Raw genomic sequence first — 10000 nt, 5'->3', positions numbered from 1 at the left:
ATGAACCTGAAACATAAAAAAACACAGAAAGATTCTGTACTACAGTGAACAGTAAATTATTAAACAATACCTCAACGTTTAATCTTTCATTCAAGCTTATTGAAGAGTTCTGTCTGTGTTTCAGTGTAGATAACAGAGCTAACCTCCATCCCAGTACACTCTGCTCCGAGCTTCATCACAACTTCTCTTCTCATCATTAATAAACCACATGCTGCATCATGCTTTAATAGCAGATAAGAAATGGGCAGGAATGTGGAAAAACAATGAAGAACAAGCAGAAACCAAGAGGAACCACAAGGAACTAGCAGAACCTGAAAAGAACAGCTCTTAATCCATAATAAACTGTAGTTATGGTTGGGATGTAATGCTGAAAAATGTTTGTAAATAGAATTATCATTACAGTGGATTATATCATGTGACTCAAACCAGTGATTGTTCCTTTATTACAGAAGAAACTATAAAGAAACGTCAGGTTTGACGTTACTCTGAGGGCTTTAATTTATCAAAACTAACCTTTTAGCAGATGCCAGATCTCTGTTTATTACCCTCTCCTTTTATGAGCTTTTCCCTGAAGCACCAGCACTAAGGGACCCCTCGCCCACTCTGCTGCCATGTGGAAACTCGCCTGAAAAACACAAAGCAGAGCTCAATCATTTATGCTGTAGCTGTGTGGAGCTCCTCAGATCTTCTGAAAAGGAAATATTTGCAGCAGATCAGTAAATTGAATTTGCTTTGTATAAAAAAAAACCTACTATATAATTAATAACTGAAGAGACGGTGCATGATTTATAATCCTGATGGTCTGAAGATCAGTGTGATAATAATCCATGTGTGATGATGGTACCAAGTTTACATCCAGGAATGTCAGGAATGCTTCTCTACACTGGTTTAAAGGAAAAAATAGTGATAATCAGCATATATTAGTGTTCATTCTTAGTGTTCATCTCCACCTCTGGTCACGTCTGTGTTTGGATGACAGAAGTTTCCTCTAAAACATCTTTTTTGTCAGATTTTTTTATTTAAAATGTTTTTTTTTTTTTTTTTCAGAATAATAATAAAATATATGAATTCTAAAATGTATTTATCTCAGTCTCTGCTACAGTCTGTCTATCTCTCTAACACTGGCCTCTGCAACATGTGTGGAGAACATCTACATCAGATCTGCTACTCCTTCTGCATCCCAAGGAGCTGCAACACACTCACAGGAATGTGTTATTAACCCTCTTCCACATACCTGAGCTTACAGCTGCATTTGATTGGCTAGTGTTGCTGCACTTGACAGATAAGAGATATGTGACCCCTCCCACCCAGTCAGCACAGACAGTTTAGCTCTTTTGGCTCAAGGTCATGGACGTCAGTGAGCATGTCAGTGTGGATGTCAGTGAGGACGTCGGTGAGAATACAGTGAGGACATCAGTGAGGAATGGACAAGCACTTTTTTGTAAGCAAGACAGGTGTCTTTTAACTGTCTTTTGTATTATTTATACACTATTTGCATACATTGTCCCTAAAATAATAATAATAACAATAATAATAATAATACAAATAGTATTAATAATATAATAATAATAATAATATTATTATCCCAGTGCATTTTTTCTTGCTTGTTTTCTCTCTCTGTGGCTCGTTGTGAATGTTAATCCATTATAAAGTGCCACATAACAGCAGTTTAATGGTATTATTGTGTCTTTGTCTTTAATCCCAGTATAATTGCGCTCTGAATCCTTAATGGCTGCCATCCACTTTTAAGCAGTTAAAGGTCACGTGACCGTGTATTAAAATGCACCGTTTGGAAATTACGGGCAGATTTGTGACGGTCGAGCAGGTCAGTCGTCTCAGCACTGTATAAAAAGTAGGTTGAGTCCAGAATTGATTAAAGCAGAGCCATAAATCCACGGATATAAAAAAAATGTAATGAAAAGAACAATGTTGTGTTCATTGTTGGAGCTATAAATACATTCCGTGTCCAATTGTGTGTGTGTGTGTGTGTGTGTGTGTGTGTGTGTGTGTTAGGGTCATGTTGGACGTGTTTATGTCTAATCTCGTCTTTCAGAGTCAATTAGCTCTAATTCCCAGCAGGTGAAGTCTGCAGTAACGGACTGAGGGAAATTAGACTCCTGAGGATTTACATTTCTGGGGATTAAAAGTCATTTTCATTGCTCTTCTTGTTTTTAATGAATAATATGATGACGGCACGTTTCTCTTTAATGCTGTAGAGTTGAGTGGAGTCACGTTTGCATGCTGCTGAACACAAAGCTTTTTAATCCCGACTCCGGCTTTGTCCCAAACCCAGCACTCGCACTTCATTAATGTTCTAGTAACACTTCCTAAGACATCGACTCGGTCTTTAAGAGATGTATTTAACCCTGCAAAATCAAATTTTATTAGACACATACACATTCATACAGAGTACAACATGTAGTAAAATGATTGTTCTTGTCCACCATGTAAATAGAAATTATTATAAACAAATTTAAAAAGTAAAAATAAAAACAAAGTATAACATTATAAAGTATAAGTGAGTATAGAAATAGAGAAAAATAATAACAAATAAAATATATGTACACTGTATATGTAGATACTATAAATAAATAAATAAATATATATATATATATATATATATATATATATATATATATATATATATATAAAAATAAAAGAATTAGTCAGGAAGTGATGGATATGTTTATGACACACTGTAGATTCTGAGTCCAGCATTTGAAGTGTCCCAGTGAGATTGTCACCAAAGTGTGCATGTGCTGATGTTAAAGTGACACTGTGCCGTTCCAGCCCAGTGTTTAAGTGATAATCAGTTGTGCAATTGTGCAGAAAAGTGGATATTATCAGTGTTTATTACCCATAATGCACTAAGCAGGAGGTCACATGGGATTAGTGTATTAATCTCAGACTCTGGATTGGACCGTTAGCCAGCAGGCTGTAAATGAACAAATAAACAGCGTGAAATTTCCTTCTCTTTGTTTGGAGGCGACTCTGTGCAGCTGGGGATGTTTCTCATCAACGTCCTGGAGATCCATGAAATTCCAGAGTAAGATCAGGAGCTTTGAGCATTTGGACTGTAGTTAATATCAACAGTCTGCTACACTGACTCAGGACTACAGTTTGCTCTGATCTCCATCACTGCACCTCAACATCGTTTATCTGTAATAAATGGACATTTGGTGGAACCCAGATGAGGATGAGGTTCCCTCTTTAGTCTGGTTCCTTCCAGGTTTCTTCCTTCTGCATCTCAGGGAGATTTTCCTTCAACACTGTGGGACAGGGACACAGGGACAAACTTACACTTATAAAGAACTTATTCATTTTTTATCTCCACAGTATCTGTGTAAAGCTGCTCTGAGACGATGTTCATTAATAAACGCGCAACACAAATAAACATGAATTTAATTTAATTGAATTAAATTTAACCATGTTCTCTTCAGCAATGAGATCAGATCTAAATAAAACTTCCATCACACACTCGACTCAATTCACTTCAATTTAATTTAATTCATGTTTATGTGTATTGAGCTACTGATGAATAGCACTGATGAGTTCACGCTGTTCAGTAAAAGTGTCAAAACAGTTCTGGAGCCTGAGAGCGATCTACACTTTTGATCCACACTGCAGACCATCAGGTATAGAAGCTTAGAAGATGGAAGATTTCATTTCCCACATTACTTCCTGTTAGTACTTGGTAAAATCTGGACTTGTGATGGTTAGTGATTAATTACAGCAGAGTTGCAGTGGATCAAAGTGTTAATTGGTTAACAAGTTTTTTCATTATTTTGTTCTTTACCAGAGAGTGATGTTCAGTTATAAATCTTGACAAACAATAGAAAATAGAGATCGTATCAGAGAGATCAATCAGGAGATCATCAAGTTACATAAACACCACAAACCCTGAATATTGAGAAACCAGGATACAGAAGAAAGAAAGGCTCAGGAAGTCATGCAACAAATACATTTAGAGTATCTAGGAGACAACCATAACCAGGGCAGCAACTGAGCAGCTGGGAAAGGGTTCGGGGCCTTGCTCAGGGGCCCAGCAGTGCCAGGTGGGAGAGTTGACCTGATGACCTTCTGATTAGAAGTGTAATGTCTGACTGGCTGAGCTCCACTTCCCCAATTACTGATAATAATTATAAAATACAGCTATCATATCACTAGCATTTGGCATTTTGCAGACATGTGATGTAGATTTGTGATCAACAGTTCAGAATAAAATGCTGTTAACATTCAGGTGTGATTATAACCCCATCCACAAACAAGCTCAGAATAAGTCAAGTGTTCATTCAGAATTCTGTCTTTCTGACATTCAGCTTCCTGCTATAATGACTCTCACTGTCTGTACTGAAGAAGAAAGAAAGAAAGAAAGAAAGAAAGAAAGAAAGAAAGAAAGAAAGAAAGAAAGAAAGAAAGAAAGGAAAAAGCGTGGCGCTGGCCTGTGCCGAGGCGGAGCAGTCACGTTAGCAGGCTGGATATCAGGTTTTATTGCGAGTGAGTTTTAATTTGATTTTAATTGGAGAAAGCGGTGATATGATCCGGTTTTTAATATCCTGTAAGCAGTTCATTAATGCAGAAACTGAAAGAGTGCTGATAAATTTATGAATCATCACCATAAAAATGGACTTTGAGGTGGTACTGATGAACAATGGAGGAGATGAAGAACAAGAAACATGAGGAACATCTGCAGTGAGAGATTTGACTTCTCTGGCATGAAGGAAGTGTTCAGCTTTTACTGAGGTTTGATCTAAAACATGATGAGGACGAGACTCATGTCTAACAGAGATCTGACATCTGAGAAAAAAAGAAGATTGATGAGGTCTGAGATAAAATCCATGATGAATTGAGGGGGACCAGGCTACAGGAGAAACCAAAACCAAGCGTGAAAAATAGACAAATTCACATAAAAGTGTAAAAAAATTAATCTACTTCCACATTCAGTCTCAATAATAAGCTCCACTCTTCTGGGAAGATCTTCTACAAGATCCTGTGGAGATTTGTGATTTTTTATCCACAAGGGTGTTATAAAATCAGGTGCTGATGTAGGTGAGAAGGTGAGCAGGTTCCTGGGTGCAGTGAGTGTTTTACATTTTTCCACAGGGTGTTCAGTAGGGTTGGAGCTCTATAGCAGGAGATCTTCCACACTCTTCCAACCCATGTGAAGCAGATCTTCATGGAGCTGGCTTTGTGCAAAAGGGCATTGTCATGCTGGAACAGGTTTTGTCTCTTGTAGTTCAAGTGAAAGCAAAATGTCATGTTCCTGCATCCAATACAATAGTGTTTAAAGAAGAAATGATATAGCTGGAAAAGTACTTTTGACCACACAGTATTTACACATTATTACTTAATAACTTTCTACTTTATTATTTACCCAGAAAACAGAATATGTATATACATGTATGGAACCGGTTTATTTGATATGTATTGAATAATAAAATTCATCACAAAAAGCTAAAAAAAAACTTAAATAATAATAAAAAGAGTCAATAAATGTACTCCAATGATCTATTTTTTTATCTACCATGAATTATTGGAAATATTGGAATCACAGACCACAGGACCTCAGAACTCAGAACCTCAGAACTCAGGACCTCAGAAGTGTGTCCAACTTTGTGGAACAGTTTGGGGAAGAAACACATTTTTTTACAATCAACATTTTAAAATAAAAACGGGTTTAATTAGAAATATCAATAATATTAACACCGTTAAGAATTAAATAGAGAATAATTGAATAACATAATTTTTGGTATATTATTTTTCTGTTTAGAACAATAAGGTGGATCTACTCACCTGTCAATCATGTGATCTGTCAGGTCGAGAAGCTCTGCAGTGTGAAGATCATGATCCTCCTGAGGAACCAGTCGGATCTCAGCTTCACTTTCCTTCACCTTAACACTAGAATGAAATAAACACTGAAAACTTCTGTCTCCAGACTAAAAGTCAGCAGTTTTGTAGGAATCGATATTTCAGCCATTGTGCTGAGAGAAATATGATCAAATTACCGAAACCTCAGCGTGTTTATTTATCAGGGTTAAATTAATTAGTTCGGAGCGTAAACATGGGAAACAAAGCGTGCGTTATTAAATGCATGTTCTTTAAAAGCTTGTTCTGCCTTTTTTCTCTGTTACAGCACTTCTGAATGGGTTCGATTAATTATACGTGACATATCTTTGTTCTGAACTGCTTGTCTTGACACCTAAATAAAAATACTAAATAAATAACACAGAAGCACTGCAGGGAGGAAAATCAGCAGAAAGGGAAATCTGCAAATTAATCATGCTCGGGATTATTCGCTGTGAAAGCAGTTAGAGACGTGCTTCTGTTCACGAGCGCAGTAATTTAGCTCGGAGCGAACACGCGAACAGAGCGCATTACAGAGGAGACAGTTCATCAAACTCAAATGATTCTCCTGAAAGAATGCGGAGAAAAAGAGGGAAAAAAAACACCTACATTTCCTGCCACCTACCTGTGAAAAGATGCATTATGGACATGAACACATTTCCTCCCATGATGCTTTGCGCTTTTCACTGGGAATAATGGCCGCCGGCTCTGGGACGCGCTCCATAAATCACAGGGACGTGTGTCGTGTTTATCCTTCGGAGGTTTGCAGAAATAGTATCTGTACAGTCCAGCTGTTCTGCTGCGGCTAATCACGCCGCTAAAACTCACCCGAATTATCGCTCGCCTTTTGTCTGGTCTGGACTTCGGCCAAACTTCAGCAGCCGAGTGTCACCGAGACGAGCGCCGTTTTTAGACCGCCGTGTGTTTAGCAAAGTTAACAGAACTTCCTTTTTGCTTTCAGAAGCACTTTTAGTTCACCTCCATACTTTCAGGTCAAAAAATACAAACTGCACTTCAGCATTAGATTTTACACTCTCTCTCCTTCATAACGACCTCTATAGAGCTAATATTATATATTTATAATGCACAGATTATAACAACTATCACAAAGTGTGTGTGTGTGTGTGTGTGTGTGTGTGTGTGTGTGTGTGTGTGTGTGGGCCTTTAAATAAATTATTATTATTAAATAACCAACAGTAAGATTTGTTTTGTGTTAATCCCTATATATATTTATACTTGATGTGTGTGTGTGTGTGTGTGTGTGTGTGTGTGTGTCTCTGTGTGTCTGTGCGTGTGTGTGTGTGTGTGTGTGTGTGTGTGTGTCTCTGTGTGTGTGTGTGTGTGTGTGTGTGTGTGTGTGTGTGTGTGTGTGTGTGTTTTGATAAATCAACCTATACACCATCACCTCGTCTTCTCGTCTTTTCCACTCAGGATGATGTCGTATGCACACACACCTGGTGAAATGAATGTAATTAGCTGTGACTGTGTTTCTGCATCTTTGTGTCGTTCTCTACGTTCTCCTGCTGCACTTCCACCTTCTTTTCTCCAAGGTGTTACATCCAATGTATAAATAATACTGAACTTTATATAACTGTACAAAACCTACACCTGTAAACATGAAACACTTCCATACAGATCCAGACTGGTTCTATAAAGGTTCTATAAAGGTTCTATAAAGGTTTTTTAGGGTTCTGTCAGATAAAGTTCTACTGGTTACACTTTATTTTAGGGATCAGAAAATAGGCAGTAAGTAAAGACTAAAAGCTGCTTTTGTTAATGACTAGTTATGGATGTGGACGTGGATGTTATTATAAACTATTTATAAGCCCTTTATTAGTTATTCCCTGATTTTTGTCTTATAGCTGCTTTACACTTGTTTCATAACAATGTCCTTGTTAGTTAGGAATAAAAAAATACACACTTTCTAAGTTCCCAGTACACTGTGTGAATATGTAACTTATACATATAAATATAAAACATGTTCTAAAGTAAACATTAAACAAATGCTAAAGTAAACATTAAACAAATGCTGTAAATGCAATAAGAAAAGAGACATTAAATACTGCATTGAAGATTTCAGTCTTTATTGTTTTATAGTTCAACAAGGAAACAGACTTTTTGAATAATCAAAGTTCATTTGCAAACTATTTACATATTCTACTTTTAATGTAAGAATTTTAAACATTAATACAAAGTTAAATTCCTCCTACATTACTACAACATGCACATAGAACAGGGATCACTAAAACATATTCTACTGCAAAGCATGATGGGATTTTCCACTGTGATCATGTAGCAAATAATTACAAGAACTGTGTATGTGCTCTATATGTTGTGCTTTTTATCCATTTATAGTTACATTTATATCATCAGCTCATGATGTTACCCCAGAAACCATAGTGAAAGAGTATAAACTCCTCAGAACCCTTACAGCTTCACTTCTGATAGTTACACAGCACTGACACTGGAGACTCCTTCCCTCCTCACAAATATTAACAATAGGGCAGTTTAGAAATATTTATTATCAGTAGCACGTCCCTGCGAATGAGCTGTTACCATGGAAACAATACCGTATCAGAGGAAGCGCATTGTTCTAACCATGTTATAGAGAATTAATCACCGCTGTGGAATAATAATCGGGATATAGGATGTGGAAGACGGTTTTAAATCTCAGAGATGAGACGTTTCACACAAACAGCAAAATAAAATCAATATTGTTGTTGGACTTTTGAACTCTGCACTAACAGAGACGTTTTATCCTTTAAAGCGTTTCCTCAAAGCGCCTCTGGATATTGAGGAATTATCGTCCCATCATTCTTCTCCCTCTCTCTCTCCCTCTCCCTCTCTCCGTCCCTCGGCGTCCATGTTGGACAGAAACATGCTCTTTGACTCCATCATTATCTCGACTGAACGATGCTACAGGGGAAAACTTCCTCACTTAACGCCTCAGCGCAATAACATGCTCTTTGTAATTGCTGTTTGCTTCCTGCTGCTGTGTGAGATTTCTCAGCAGGAACACTCCAGCTCTCCTCCTCAGCTGCTTTTCTCTTCTCTCACGCAGAGAAACGTGTTTTTAAACACGTTTACACCCGTTTCACACCAACGCTCCTCTTATACTTTCCTCTACACAAGGTTTAGTATATACGTTACAGCTCATCAACAGGCCACGGGGAGAAAACGTGCTTATTAACTTTACTTTCCCCCGTTCTGGATGTGTACATGAGCTGTTATAATAAACATCTGGAAGATGTTCTACTAGATTTTGTGAAAATTTCTGCTCATTTATCCAAAATTTCATGTCACAGAATCCAAAGACGTCTGATACAATTGTGTTTGGGGAAAAAAACGTACGGCTGGAAAAGTCAAGTGTCCAAATAATTTTTGGCACTACAGGATGTTATTATTTATTATACAACTATTTTATATACAAACTTATTATTTACTGAAAACACAAATGTACCTGTTTAAAATATATCCGTTTTTATGTATTGAGTCATAACATTCTTCACAAAGACGTCATATTAAACCTTAAATTATAATAAAAAGATTCAATAAACGAACTTTATTGACTTTATATTCATATTTTATATGAATTATTGTAAATATTGGAATCACAGACCACAAGACCTTAGAACTGAATTTTATTCCACGTGATGTTTTTTTTCCCCACGTGAGAGCGCGAACACGTTAAAGCCAAAAAGACAAAATGAGTTTCAGCCACAGATTTATTCTGGATTTTCACCAGGAGACGCGATCCTGAGGAGAGCAACGGGTTCGAGAGAAGAATGAAAAATTTATTCTCTTTACTTCCACCCACAGTTCATCTTTCTGCACACACACACACCTCGAGAAGAAACACAACAAAAGCGTCCAAGTCCTGAGGTCTGGAGTTCCCATGAGCCCCGGCTTTCCCATGATCCTTAGTGTTCTCTATCGATCCGCCTCTGCATGACAAACGGGGTCACTTCAAACAGCGCTCACTCTCTTCCTGTCGATTACCCAGCATTCCCTCTGTCCGCCCACCAAAATTGTTCAATAACACGACTCTTCCTGTTTGAGCTTTAGAGAGCTGAAGCTGCTGTTAATGGCTCTGGCGTCGGAGCACATCCATAAAAATGGACGCTTCGCTTTATTCACTTGGAGAACTAAGAACCAC

The 10000-nt window shown here is 37.5% G+C and overlaps 1 long non-coding RNA gene across 1 annotated transcript; it reads right to left on the bottom strand.

Moving 5' to 3' along the window:
- Nucleotides 1-3239: 3239 nt before the first annotated feature.
- Nucleotides 3240-6585, bottom strand: LOC124386580. Its single transcript, XR_006925956.1, has 3 exons — nucleotides 6470-6585; nucleotides 5794-5898; nucleotides 3240-3269 (listed from the first exon to the last, which is right to left on the bottom strand). It is a non-coding gene; the product is annotated as an uncharacterized LOC124386580 (long non-coding RNA).
- Nucleotides 6586-10000: the final 3415 nt, after the last annotated feature.

The sequence above is a fragment of the Silurus meridionalis genome, chromosome 5, assembly GCF_014805685.1.
Source record: "Silurus meridionalis isolate SWU-2019-XX chromosome 5, ASM1480568v1, whole genome shotgun sequence".
NCBI lineage: Eukaryota > Metazoa > Chordata > Actinopteri > Siluriformes > Siluridae > Silurus > Silurus meridionalis.
The sequence above is the reverse complement of the archived record's forward strand: the minus strand, read 5'-3'. Positions and strand labels throughout refer to the sequence as shown.